The sequence below is a fragment of the Asterias rubens genome, chromosome 1, assembly GCF_902459465.1.
Source record: "Asterias rubens chromosome 1, eAstRub1.3, whole genome shotgun sequence".
NCBI classification, from domain to species: Eukaryota; Metazoa; Echinodermata; class Asteroidea; order Forcipulatida; family Asteriidae; genus Asterias; species Asterias rubens.
The window spans coordinates 14,550,155-14,564,112 of NC_047062.1; positions in this window are offsets into that span (position 1 = coordinate 14,550,155).

Below are 13,958 nucleotides of genomic sequence, written 5' to 3' on the forward strand. Positions count from 1 at the left end.
ATTTCATGTTCATTGAGTCACACAAGGGTTAGGCATTGGTCTTCAGGAGAAATGTACCGGTACTCAAATCATTCAAAGACCTCTCAAATCTATTATTTTGATTGCATCAATTAAAATAAGCCTGATATATACACAAAATTCCTGGACTTGACCACAGAAAACTAAATAAAGGCTTGGAATAATTTCTTCTTTTCCAAAAAAACTTTTTATGTGTCATTTCAATTGAAGTTTTCAGAAAAAAAAAACCAACCTTTTTTTTTAAATTGATAATCTCCAAAAATGTTACCTGATCTAAAGAGGTTTCTAAGATGAGACAATAGTGACCTATAAGCAAAATAACAAAACAGAGAATAAAATCCCAGCAGCAGAAGGAAATCGCAGAGTGATATCTTAGAGCGATAAACGCATAACTGACTTATGAAGCATAACAGTGCGGGGATAGCTGGAGGGTCAGTCAGAGATATCAGATACACTTTAGATAACTGACCAAATGACCATCCAGGAAGGTCATTGAGATTACATTGACAAAATATACAGCCCCAGAGTAAAAAGAAGAAAGTGACAAGCTTAAGCCAATATGGCTTTATCTCTGGCTTCCATTCTCTAGTGGAAATAAATAAATAAGCTTGATGGAAACCTTGGAAAGGGGAAGGAGAACAACTTCTCAAATATGTGTGGACTGGAAGTAATCAACTGTCATGGCTTGAGTTTAAATCCCAAAGGAAGTGCCTATGGATTGTTGTGACTTGTTTTCCTCTTGTAGCAAATTGCTGTACATTTGTGAAACTCTTAAAGAAACAAAAACATTTGTAAAACATAGTTATGTCGGCTTACATATATTTTATTTGGAGTTACATCATGATGACACATCCAGCACTATAAGCCATTTTGAAATAGGGTCAGAACTATTAGGTTTGGGTAAATTTGTCTGTAGATTTGCATAGACACCCAAACCAAATGATGCACTCCTTTAGTGTCCACCATATCTCACTAAGGCTAATTGTAACAGGAACAATCAGTGGTAGCTCAAACAAGATTACAAAAAAAAAAAATGAAGTGATTTTAAGTTCATTCAAGGAGAATTGTATGACATTCCCTTCCTATTCAGTTTCTCCTTCTCAACCCTCTCTATGGTTCTTCCTTCATATTTTTCTTCCTCATCATACCCACAGCATCAGAATGCCACACTGCTCCTCCTCTTCAATCGATCTCTAAATCTGCAACAAAGTCGCATCTCACCAGAATGAAACGTTGGCTTAAAATAACACGCAGAAATGAAACATACATAATTGGAGCCCGGTGTGAGCCCCGTTCCATACCACTTAGGTATCGCACGGAGCTTATCGCGGCAATTTCACAGGTATTCGTGGAATCCCGGCATTGCAGATATGAAGCTTGGGCTGTAGTAACATGTCACAGCATTGTTTGCCTACAGGGAGAAACTTTTACCGTAATCTATTGTTTAGCCTTGCAATACCAAGGACAAAAATCACTTGATTGCAAGCGGTATCAAGTTTTTTTTCCTCTCATGAATGCTCAGTGCGCTTGAATTTATTAACAAATTCTTCCACTTATAACTTATAATTTTGAACAAAATGGGTTGGTATGATAGTACCATTGAAATTCTTTGGTTCCATACTCTGTTCTCTTTTTTTTTCTTTCTGAGAAAACAAAGTATTATGAGATGCTGTTGGCTGCCATCTCAGACCATTCTGTTGTCCATTTATTTACCACCGAACAGAATCTGTAGGCAATCGTTTAGGTCTTCTCCCTGGCAAAGAAAATGTCTTAAATGTCTGCATGCAGTAAGAAGCATGCAGACATTTAAGTTAAACTTCTTATCACAATTGCTTGACGAGATGAGATACGTCTGAAAAGCACCAGAAGTGTTTTTTAACAAAAAACCTACCAGTAGGTTTCACAACAGCACCGACATTAATTACTGTTGTTGTGATCCATGATCTAACGCAAAAGAAGATGTGGGTGTAAAAAGAAGAGGTAAATCCAAAGCATTCATTACTTGACTATCCCATCATCTCAATGCGCTTATAGTACACCACACCACAAATTGGGTTACATGAAGCTTTGGATCAAGGATTTCCTTACAATGTGTGTGTATAACAAACAAGTGTATCATCCGGATAAGACGATTGATCATACTGCGCATTCAGCATCGGGCATTGATTCGTCTAGGCTAACCGCCCAATACCTCGGGTAAACTTTGTCTGGTAGGGTCCTTAATTGGCCTGGCTTTCATTGTGGGTTGGATCTTAATCCCTATTACATCCACACACAGGGTACTTGGGATGACCCAAAGCAAGGACAATGTTGTGATTTCTCTCCATTAATTGGTTTTGGCCAGTTTGTCAGTCAGTGGTGCAATACCAGGTAATGAGCCATGCTTTGAAGGCATGAGATTGAGAGCGAGGTCTTCTTTCCCCTTTGGGTTGTAAACATCATTAATCATTCCAATAAATTATTTGTATCTGTCCATGCATCTTCAATGATTAAATATGGGCTGCCCTGCCCCAGTCATCTGCTCCATTTCTCCGCCCAAATCTTCTGCCTTAATCCTCCGCCCCATTCTTCTGCCCCAACCCTCAGCTCTAATCCTCTGCTCCGAACCCTCACAGTTCTAAATCCTCTTCCCCAATCTTCTGCCCAGCCCTCTACCCCAGTCTTCTACCGCAAACTTCTTCCCTAATCTTCTGCCCAAACCTCGGTCCTAATACTCTGCTCCGAACCCTCATAGTTCTAAATCCTCTTTCCCAATCTTATGCATTAGCCCTCGGTCCCAATCTTCTGCCCCAATCTTCTGACCCAATCTTCTGCCCCAATCTTCTGCCCCAATCTTCTGACCCAATCTTCTGACCCAATCTTCTGCCCCAATCTTCTGCCCCAATCTTCTGCCCCAGCCCTCACCCCAATCTTCAACTGCAATCTTCTGCCCAAATCCTCTACTCAAATTCTCTGTACAGTGTACCTTCCTTTCTTTCCACAAACTCCTTGATCAAGATTGATCACAAACACAAGCCTTCATCAAGGAAAGATCAGGCTCCTTTTAATAGGATCAGATGAAAGGAAAGTTTTAATCCATTTCAATGGCATTAACAATCACCTTTGATTGTGGTCAAGTTTTCTTCTACATTTCCTCTGTGAACTCTTTCCACTTGCATCATACAGGATTAACATAGCTCGGTGACAGTGGAACACCCATAATGTATCAACAAATTGTTCACCAAAATAAAAAGTTTTGTGAAACTTTACTACTTTTATTTTCAAAGGAAATTATGACAAGTCCTGTGTGTGGCACTGTGTTTGCCTCAAATCTTTCCTTAAACCCCCCAAATTTCTGCTGGTCTTTTAACAATGGTTTGAGGGATCTGCTTTCGAAATATTACCCATTCAAAATGGCACAATGGGCTGCAAATTAGTCTTGAAAAGGGACTGTTATTTCTCCCACATATAGGCGGGGCCTGAGATGATTTATGTCTTAAATATTAGAGCCTTGGAAGGTGTGACTCTTAAGATGAGATCTCCATGGGTGGTTCCAGGCTTCTGAGGTCAATTTCTGTTGTCCAGTAATCATCAGCAATTACTAATTGGGAATGCTTTACGCCCCCAACATGCTAAGTTTGATTCACGCAGACATTTGAAGGTTTTATGAGGCCCTAAACCATCACAAGTCTCCTTCAAACCAATTAGAGCAATTTTCATAAATCATATCTACTGAATTACCACCAAGGATATTTAAACAAATATGAATAGTAAGTTTTATATCAGCAAAGTTTTGTTCACAGGGTGTTCTTGGGGGTATGTTGTCTTGCCTTCCACCTCTTTGACTGGGGTTCCAATCCTGCCGGGGGGGGGGGGGGGGGCGGCTATGGGGATCGGGTTGTTCTGTGGAATAATTCTCTGCGGTTTTGTCCTTCCACATCTAGAACTGAAACTTCCTTCCTTGTCATCTCCATACAGGGTCCTTGGCTTCAAACATGATTAAGCTCAAGTATCTTAGAATCTTTGGCTTCACAGCCAGAATAAGTCAATCAAATTTTGATTTTACCCTTTTTTCAACCAATAAAGAAGATTAGAAAATATGTTTTAATTTTAAAACCTCCAGGTTGTCAGAAAAAATGGCAGAACTAAACTAAGAGCATTATTTAACAGTATCTCCCACCCTTTAGAAGATGAAGATCAACAATGAAAACAATAATGTTTTAATGTTAATAATGTGTTTAGCAGAGCTTTGCTAATAAATGTTTTTCGTTTTGATGCTAATAAATCCAAGATGGAAGTTACAGTACACACATCTTTCTCAAGAACTGTTCACATGTGACCTTCCCTCAATGTTTTTCCTCATTCCTCCCTAAGTAAATAACAATCCCGGTTAATTTACCCCATCATGTCAACAGCGTATTGATTCCACAATTGGGAAGGAGGGTTGGATTTTAGTCCGGGTGAAATGTCACTTTAAAAATACGTACTCACTCAAGCATGCCAGTAGACACTTAATTATCTCATTACCCTCATTAAATCCACCTCGCCTCACTTCATTCATCAAAGTTTTTTTTCTGAAGGGTTCATAGCGGACAACCCCTGAGAAGAAAACTCAGAGATGGTATCAGTTTCCCAGTGCTTGGTTTATGAAATTGGATTCTGTTTAGCGCACATTCATAATGGCTATAATTTACTCGATAGCTCCTGGCAACTGTTTCATTCGTGAGAAACTTAACCAGCTTCTTCCTCTCTCCTCAACCACATTAGGATTTAAGTTGTGATTAGCTGTGTTGCCTGTGTTGCTTAGCTGTGTTGCTTAGCTGTGTTGCTTAGCCTCGTTACTTAGCTGTGTTGCCTAGCTGTGTTGCTTAGCTGTGTTGCTTAGCTTTGTTGCTTAGCTGTGTTGCTTAGCTGTTTGATTAGCTGTGTCACTTAGCTGTGTTGCTTAGCTGGCTTTGAGAATGACTATAGTTACTTCTACTGATCAGCCTGTTATTTTTAGGCCAAATCTGTTCTTTTTACCTTGTAAACTTCTCCCTTTCTTCTTGAGAAACTAAACATTTTTGACTTTGATGAAACTTTATCATTTCTATCACAGTATATAGTCATCTTGGTTTTTCCTCCTTAGTTCTAATGAATTATAATTAATAAGGCCGAAGTCAATAGCGGTCTTGAAGAATACATCTAGCATATCCCAAACCTGGAATTTCATCTTTGAGAGGGAAATGGCATTTTCATTTTGCAAAGGGCACTTAAATTGGAAAATCTTTAAGTCTATTTGAAACCTTTGGAGTGGCACCAAGGCCAAGACCAGGGCAGCAGAGGCCACAGCCTCCAGGTAATTCCTGACCTGATACCTGTCTAAAAATAAAAAAAAATACATGATCAGAAATTTGAGATGCCTCATAGATAAAGCGCTATTTTAAAAACTTACTACATAGTTGTACAGTTAAGGCAAATATGACTATAGGGATTGATATTTTTAAAGAATATTTTAAACAGTTTTGCAGAACAATGCTCCTTCTCTTTTTCAGATATTATTTTGAATCATTTATTTTTACTGATTGAAGAGAGGGGTAGCATTTCAGACAAGAAAAATTAGGGGTGCATGCTCTCCTTCTTGGGAGCTGATTACCTAGTGATCAGCTGATCCCAAGGGTTAGATACAAATGTTGTTTCTACTTGCCCTGCAGCAGTCTGAGCCTCATTGATTGTTAATTCTATTTCATCCCCTGTCTATTGACGGGTCTGTAATTATTGGAATTCATTAGGAAAACAGGCCATGGAAGTGATTGGGGCACATCTCTCTATAGATATAAAGGTTGGGGGTGGATGTTTTTTAAGTCGTGTGGCCAGACCCACTAATGATGGGGGTTTGATTCTTTTTAAATGACAGATCATCCATATTGGTTCCGGTCATTTATATTTTCTTCGTTGTCGAGTGCTAATTAGCTGGAATCAATTTCTCGCAACAAAGAAATTTTCAATCAGTTCGTAGGACTGTAGGATGTTTTATACACATGTTGGCTAATTAAGCTGATGACAACTGGGTGTTGAAACTTTGATTAACTCCAATTATTTGTGTTTTAAATCTTAATACATTTGTATATATGTAACAAATAAAGGCCTCCAAAAAAATAACAAACAATCACAACACAACTACAATACAAGAAAAAAACAAAAACAATTTTAACAAGAAAGGTGTAGAAAAATGTTGCCGCTGTTAACTGGTGAAGAATGACTTGTCTCTTTAACGACCGTGTTTATAAGGAATTTGTTACCTCCCAAATTATTCATAGGATCTCAGCTAATATTGAATATTGGCCAATCATTGCTTAAATTTGTGAGTATCAACTATTTTCAACCTACAGAAACAACAAAAAAATGGGAAAATTTACAAATCTTTAAAAGAAAGATGTAGGAAAATGTTGCCGCTGTTAACTGGTGGAGAATGACTTTCCTCTTTAACGACTGTGTGTATAGGAATTTGTCACCTCCAAAATTATTCATAGGATCTCAGCTAATATTGAATATTGGCAGATCATTGCTTAAATTTGTGACTATCAGCTAGTTTCAACTTACATCAGCTTGTTCCCCGATCCTGAGACAAGCGTCGGAGCGTATCGGACAACGTTTAAACAGAGAGGGGGAACTTAAAACCAGATACGTCTCCTTGGAGAGCGTATTGCCTGGGCGTGTCAGTTACCACATAGTGTAGATGTAGCCCTCTCTAGGGGATGCAGAGTCCATGCCATCATCGTCACCAATTTAATTATAAAGATAGTTCCTGATGAGAGCATTAACCAGGTAGGCAATATGATCGCTTCATCTTCAGCCTTGTTTTTTGTGTGTCTCGTGTTCCGAACTGCTTACCTTCATTTTTTTCTTTTCTTGATGAGAATGGTTGAGATGGGTTGTCCATTGCCCTCAAGATTTGCACAAGTATACCAGGGGTTTGGGAGTCTATGAATATTAGGGTTTGTGATGTCCACTCACAGTTTCCCCTTGGTTGTGCTGCTATATCTCTGATCACTTTTTACTATATACTTACATCGGATTTTGAAGATATAAGGCCATATTTAAAAGGAAAATGAAATCTTAGCCAATAATGAAATTGAAACATTAAATGTGTTCATTGATTTTACTGACCCCAATAAAAAGTACGCCTAAACAGTCCATCAATACAGTTGGTACTCTATCGTCAAGCCTCTTGCGCTTCAGGAAATCTTCCACTGGGGTACTTTGCGAGATTATTGTCTCATGGTGGTAAGAATGGTCTTCCAAATCATACCCCAATTTGAAAAATATGTGAAAGGAGATATGGGTCTACAGGGCTGGATATAAATATTTTGGGGTGAAAATTAAATTAAATGTGACTCACACAGTCAACATAATGACACAGTATACTGTGCCTTGGTTGTAAACAGACATTGAGTCTATCTCTTAACTGAGAATGTTTTCTGGAGGTCTCTCCCTCCTGATGTTGGGGACAATATACCAGGCTGCAAATTGCAGTGATAGAATCCAGTGTGAAATAAAACCTTTTCAAAACATGATTCTGAAATCGGAGCCGCTGCCCTGGGATGCGGTCTGGTTTCTGCCTCCAGATAAGACCATGTACGTGCGCACCACAACTTGATAGGGCAAGGCCCTGAAACCCGATCGTCCCTGCCTCGTGAACAGCTCGTCAAAGTGACAAGTTCTGGAGCTGAGATGGCGGGGGAAAAAAAGCTATGCATACGTTGTTTGATGTCCAAGTGCGCATGTGAGAATTACCGTCAGTATTTTGAACTGTAGTCGACTGTCAGATCATGATTTGATAGACTTGTAACTTTGCATTTCTGAGATGAGATGAGCATGGTAGACGGGGATCCATTTCAAGGGGGGTTGAATTAAGGGAAGGGTCGGCTAGTATAGCCGTAAGGGGGTTAGTAATATAACAGGATACTTGAGGAAAATATTGAAGTTCCAGCACTTGGTGGAAATTTATTAAGAATAAATTGTTTCTTATACATGAACTGAACTTTTGAGCTGAAACATGACTCTTCGGTAAGCCCAAATGGTTTCAGGTGCAATGACCGTATGGAATCCCAGATTCTTGGATGCAGTTGGGGATGAATAGCTGATCAGTTACCAGTCCGACAATGAGGAGGACATGAGAATAGGGTTTCATATGACACTGGAGGATGTATGATGTTACTGAACATTGGCTGGCCCTTGTTACATTCGATCTGGCTCCAATGTTCATCCACTGAATACCTTTTGATGAAAATTATCAATGAGAATGTGAGCTTTTTGTGTGGTTCTGCTAAACCTATATTACTCAGTACTCGGACTGTGTATAGGAGGAGATAGTAATTGTGATCATATTGCAAGTGATGGGGGAAGTAGTTGGACTGTGAAGTATGGCTGTTTTTAGTAACATTAGGGTTTGTACTTCTATGAAATTATACGAGAAAATAGAATTAGCTGTTGCATACTGCGAACCAACCAAAAGGACCTATGGTGTAAATTGCAAAAAAAAAAAAAAAAATGAACAGCCTGACGTTTCGTACCCGGCAGAGTCTTTCCCATAATGGATTTATAAAAACACAAATGAATGACCTCAATCTGTATTGTTCTTGATTAGAAACTTCAAGTGCTAAAACGTACTACACTACTTAGACTATTTGAAATGAAGAATACCTTTTCCTTGGCTCAAAAGTGTCGCAGTCAAGTCAACGACCCACATATATTATTTACTCTGTGCTGCAAGAGCTGAATATCCCTTTTTTGCAATGTTTGCCTTTTGATGGACACATCTATAAGGCGTAACCTACTTTGTGACATCATTCCAAAACCCAAGACACCAAAGGCTCCCATTGAAGAAAGCGCAAAATAAAAAAAAATATCAGATGAATAATGGTTGAAGTATTGATTTCTATTTACCTTCACACTACATTGCAAACATGTCCGTCTCCACTCTTGGGGAGTTCTTATTTTCCACTTGTCACACTTGGTCGGCGTACTTGAGCCGCGCTTCATGTATAAGATATCCCTGGCCAAATCAAGAATGGAACCGATGGTAATTTCAAACTTGAACTCACTCGGATGTTTTTTGGGGGTAGCCCAATTGGGACCCGTGACCCATTTTAGTACTTAACGCCCGGGATGATATTTTATGCAGATTTTGTTGATGGCTTTCCCAATTGGGGGTAGTGACCCGATCAGAGACTAACTTGGCCAAGGTGACATTTTCTCTTATAAGGAGGTCATTGTTACCCTTAGGGTATTAGTGGGTACATCTGCACAATACGTGTATATGGACCAAAATTTTTCGTATAGTGATCCATGTAACAGGGTCTTGGCATGCGGAGTATTTTGTTTTTGCGCTGTAATGTACGTGTAAATGTCTTCACCTCATAGGAGTTTAAATTATGGGGCGGTCAATAACTTGGGAGTTAAAGGGAGGATAAATTACAGAATAGATAAACAAGTTTTTGGGCGGACATTTTCTTCAGAAGATATTATCTAGATATGTTTATCTGTTCATATGATTAGACAGAGGAAATTATTATGCAAAGAAAATATTTGTACCCAAAGAATTTGATTTGAATGTCCAAAGGAAGGACTGCAGGTGAAATTGCAAAGAAGTCGTTGCCATCCTTTATACCATTTATTGCCACGCCTGGCTTCATTTAGAATGAAATGATTGTCTTTTTGAGAATGAAAAGGGTTGTCACGCTGTCATACTTGCGTCTATCAACATGACCTTGCAGAGTTATTGATAGTTCTCAGCCAGATCTCTGAACTGTAAAATTACATCTCAGCAAACTGTGGCTTCAAATCACATCTCCAACATTTGTTAATCAAATTAAAAAAAGAGAGCTCTATCCTCGGCATTGACCTTTCCAAGCATTTATTTTCAGAACGACATCTTGACATTGTTATTGTCCCCAAACACCTAAATGAAAGCTCCCGGTCATCTTTAAGAAAACTCTGGTGCTGGTGGGGCATTTTTCATCAGTCTAATTAACTGAGTGTTGATCTATCTCTTCAGATTGACACATCATCTTCACCTTGTATATTAACAGGACCCAAGTCCTAGCACTATTTGTGTATCTATACCCCCCCACCCCCCTCCCCACCTCCCCTCTTGAAGTGCTTCATCCTAGTGCCAATCAGATGGAGCTTCCTGATTCGATCTCTGCGTTAGCTAAAGTCAACATCGGATCAAGATTGCAGAAACGAGCGGTTTCATTTCGCTGTTTTGTTATGAGCAAGACAACCATGAAGGGGAGTGAGGGGTTGCAGCAATCCAATTTTAAGTGCAAGAACCTCATGTGGTCACAAACCAAAGCGGTTTTTCCTCTTGCTGTGGACAGATCCCATGATTAATGTCTCCTTATTTTTTTGGTGAGAGAAGGTTATTTGCAGAATGGAGGGAAAGACTAACTTTGCTAATAAGCTTAGTTCGAGATGAAATGCAGACATCACTGTTTGTAGTTTGAAGAGCTTTTGAAGTTTAAATTAATTATCTTAATTTTGAAGAAAAAAAAAAGTGTTGAATGTCCGGAAAGCGTTTTTTGAACCCAACCTCCATATGCCAAGTTTTGATTAAAAACAGTAAATAATGGCAACCCCCTACAAAATACAGGCATAATATTCTACTTATATATTCTATTCCTACTTAAGTCTGTTTTTCTGATTTCAAAAAAGTCTCAAAAATTCTATGTGATAAAATATTCCTACTTTTTCCAAGGACCAAATATCATGCCTGCTCCTATTCCTCCTTATACTGAAAGCAAGAGAACTCATGAAATTGGGTCTCTTAACCATGAGGGGTGATCTGCAGGGCTTGGACTAAAATCCATGTTAATGTTGCTTATCAATTTATTTAACCAAACTCATTAACTGAATGAGGTAATTTTACCTTTAAACTTCCTCCTCCGATTCTTATCTTAAAGATGTGTGAGTCCCATCGTTCACATTTAATGACCTCAGGACATGCTCCTTCCTCTATGCTTTTTTAATCATGTAAAAGTATTCATGAAATCTTCTAATTGCATCGAAGTAAAGTTTATTGATGATGAATAACTTCAACAAAACCACAAGAAGCCGGCAGTGATTTGTGACGTAATTTCAGGAGAAGGAGAAGATTTTGGTTTGAAAGACATGCATTTTGAAAGGAATAATTACAGCTTTATAAGGGTACATTAGATTTGAGTTGGTGAAGAGGTTTTTGTGTTTGAAATTTGTCTCTGCTAAAAACAGAATGATGAGCTGAACAAACTCTACAGTCCAGGTTTAGGAGATTAATGATGGTTTTTTATTGTTGAGATACGGTGACCACAATGTGAAAATGTGAAACAGTTTAAATCTTCTCTTTGTTTAGTCACACTTGGCGCCTCAAAGGAAGATAACTTACTCCTTCCTTCCTCCTTAAGTTCATCAAGATGCTGATTTCTTAAGATCAGAACGGTAGATATCTCATGTAACAGACTCACTCAAAAGTGACACATGCTAGAAAGGGGCAAGACAAAATTGCACCATTTCCATTGAAATAATGCACTTTTTAAAAATTGCACCAAAAGAAAAAATAATGATGGAGATGAGGATATAATATTAAAAAAATTAATGCCTGGCAGGGTACATTTTTATCATGGCAACATTGAAGAAAATATATTCAGCAACATTGATTCTTGTCACATGACGCATGATCGGGCTAATGTAATCAAACATTACCTTGACTATCCGCGTGCTAAAGCTACGCACGCACACAGCAAGCCAGAGACGTATTAATGTACAGTGGGTTACACCAATTACTAATGATCGTAAGAGAGGAGGGATGGGATGATGGGGGGAGTATTGAGATCATTAAAATCTCTGCATGGTTAATTAGCTAATCCCAATATTGACATTTTGGAGGGAGATTATCGACTGGTAAAACCTATTAGGCGGTTTTAAATTACGCACAATGAGTTTGTGTGTATGTGGAAGTGGTCTTGGATGATGGCACATCAATCATTATGGGTTTTTTTCATTTATGATGAGTGTTTGTACGTATGGACAAACAGACAAATTCCCTTCTTGTAGCAGTTTATCTGTTAGTACATTTTAGGGTCATGGATTGATGAAACACTTTTTATAGCTCATGGCTATTTTATTAAAACCCTCATAAAACAACACAGCAAATTTTAACTAATAACCCTGCCTTTACAGTTTCAGGAGGGTGAGTCAAAAATTGTTGAGTAAAAAATGTCTGTAATATTTAAAAAATATATTTGTGATGCACATTATTTAGTTATAGAGACATTTTTTTTGATGCAAAAAAATAGTTTTAAAAGTAATTTCATTAAAAAGTATTTTATAAAGGAGAGCGAGTGCAATTGTTCTCATGTGCACTCTTTAATTCTGGGGGAGGCTGAAAATGAACTATAATGAGGTTTTAATTAGCATTGACCATTATAACAAACGAGTCAAATAATTATCTGCCAAAACTAACATTTCTGAGGGTTGGTGTCCATTTATGAATGCTGCGGCCAAAGATGGGGTTGGTACCTGCTGTCACCTTGCTGAACACGGAAAACTCCTAATTTTAAAAAATACTGTGACGGGTTGCCGCTGTTTTCTCTGCAAGTGGACACTGTATTCAGCTGAAACTTTCACGTGTAAGTGTTGTTGTTCCTTTCTTCTTCATTATGCCTATAATCAGCATTAGGTTGAGAAAAAAAAATTAAACAAAATCTATAACTCTACCTTTAAGGAAGATAGGATGTGGTTAAGTACATTGGCCCATCAAGTGAAGGTATGCTTGCACTAAAGAGCAGGTTTCAGTGTGAGGATGGGCCGGGCCGGCAGCTGCACCTGCATGTTATTGGGTGTCTCTCCAGTACAGGTGGATGGACTGTAGATTTCCAAACCACTCAATTAGCAATGCAAAGTGCACACTCTGCTAAAAACCCATGTCATGCATGTATATTAGTATTACAGTATGCAGCACTTCTTATAATTATGTACCGTAGTATCTATTCAACTTCAAAGCCTTATCTTGCATTTGTGCGATGATTAGCCGCACCATTAATGAACACTCCACTTCAAATATTGAATTTTTGACACAACATAATGAGTGGATTCCCATCCATTTATGTACATTTAATTTGATAAACTAATTAATGTTTGAATTGCTAGACCCCACTGTGTTTATTTCCAGTTTCAAAAATAGATACACAGTGTTGTTTTATATACTATTATTAGCAAACACCTTTGTGCAATCAGTCTTGGTCTCATAGGTGTAAACGTTTTTATAGAAAATATCTAATATGTTTGTTTGCCAAATGTTTCTTTGTATGTGTGTTTGCTGTGTCAATAGTTGCATTTCCCATTTAATTAATTGCTCTTTCTCACTTTCAAGCACAGTAGACTCACTAATAAAGACCCCTCCCCCTCTATAGTTGGTATTTTGAAATGTGCATTAATTGACAAGTTTTAGTTCTCACAACTAATATAACAAAATGCAAGTAATAATTTTATAGAAAAGAAATTTAAAAAATCAATTCAACTTTTTGTTCAGAAAAATATCATATTTTTATCGCACCTTTAAGAAACTCTACATTTTCCCTGCGGGAATAAGCTGTAAAAATCAATTGAAAGAAATCATTTTTCTTTCCAGTATAGCCGTCCCTTTAAGAGTGTATAAATCATGACTTACCGCAGAAGAATGTGCCAACACTTGAAAAAAGAAACACCGAAAAGGGTTAAATAATTGTTTTGCGGGAGTTAACTTGAGCGTGACCCCACATGGAAAAAAGTTCCTTTCATCAGGGGTAGCGGGAAGTGGCAAGAGTGTCAAACAGCCAATGTACCCCGCAGCACCTCGGGGGAAGCAAGCCCTTTCAACGCCCAATAATAGTTATTTCCCCAAGATTAATTTTTCACAAGTGTGTGATTGACGATGTGTGGAGTTCCCCTGTGACGCTATT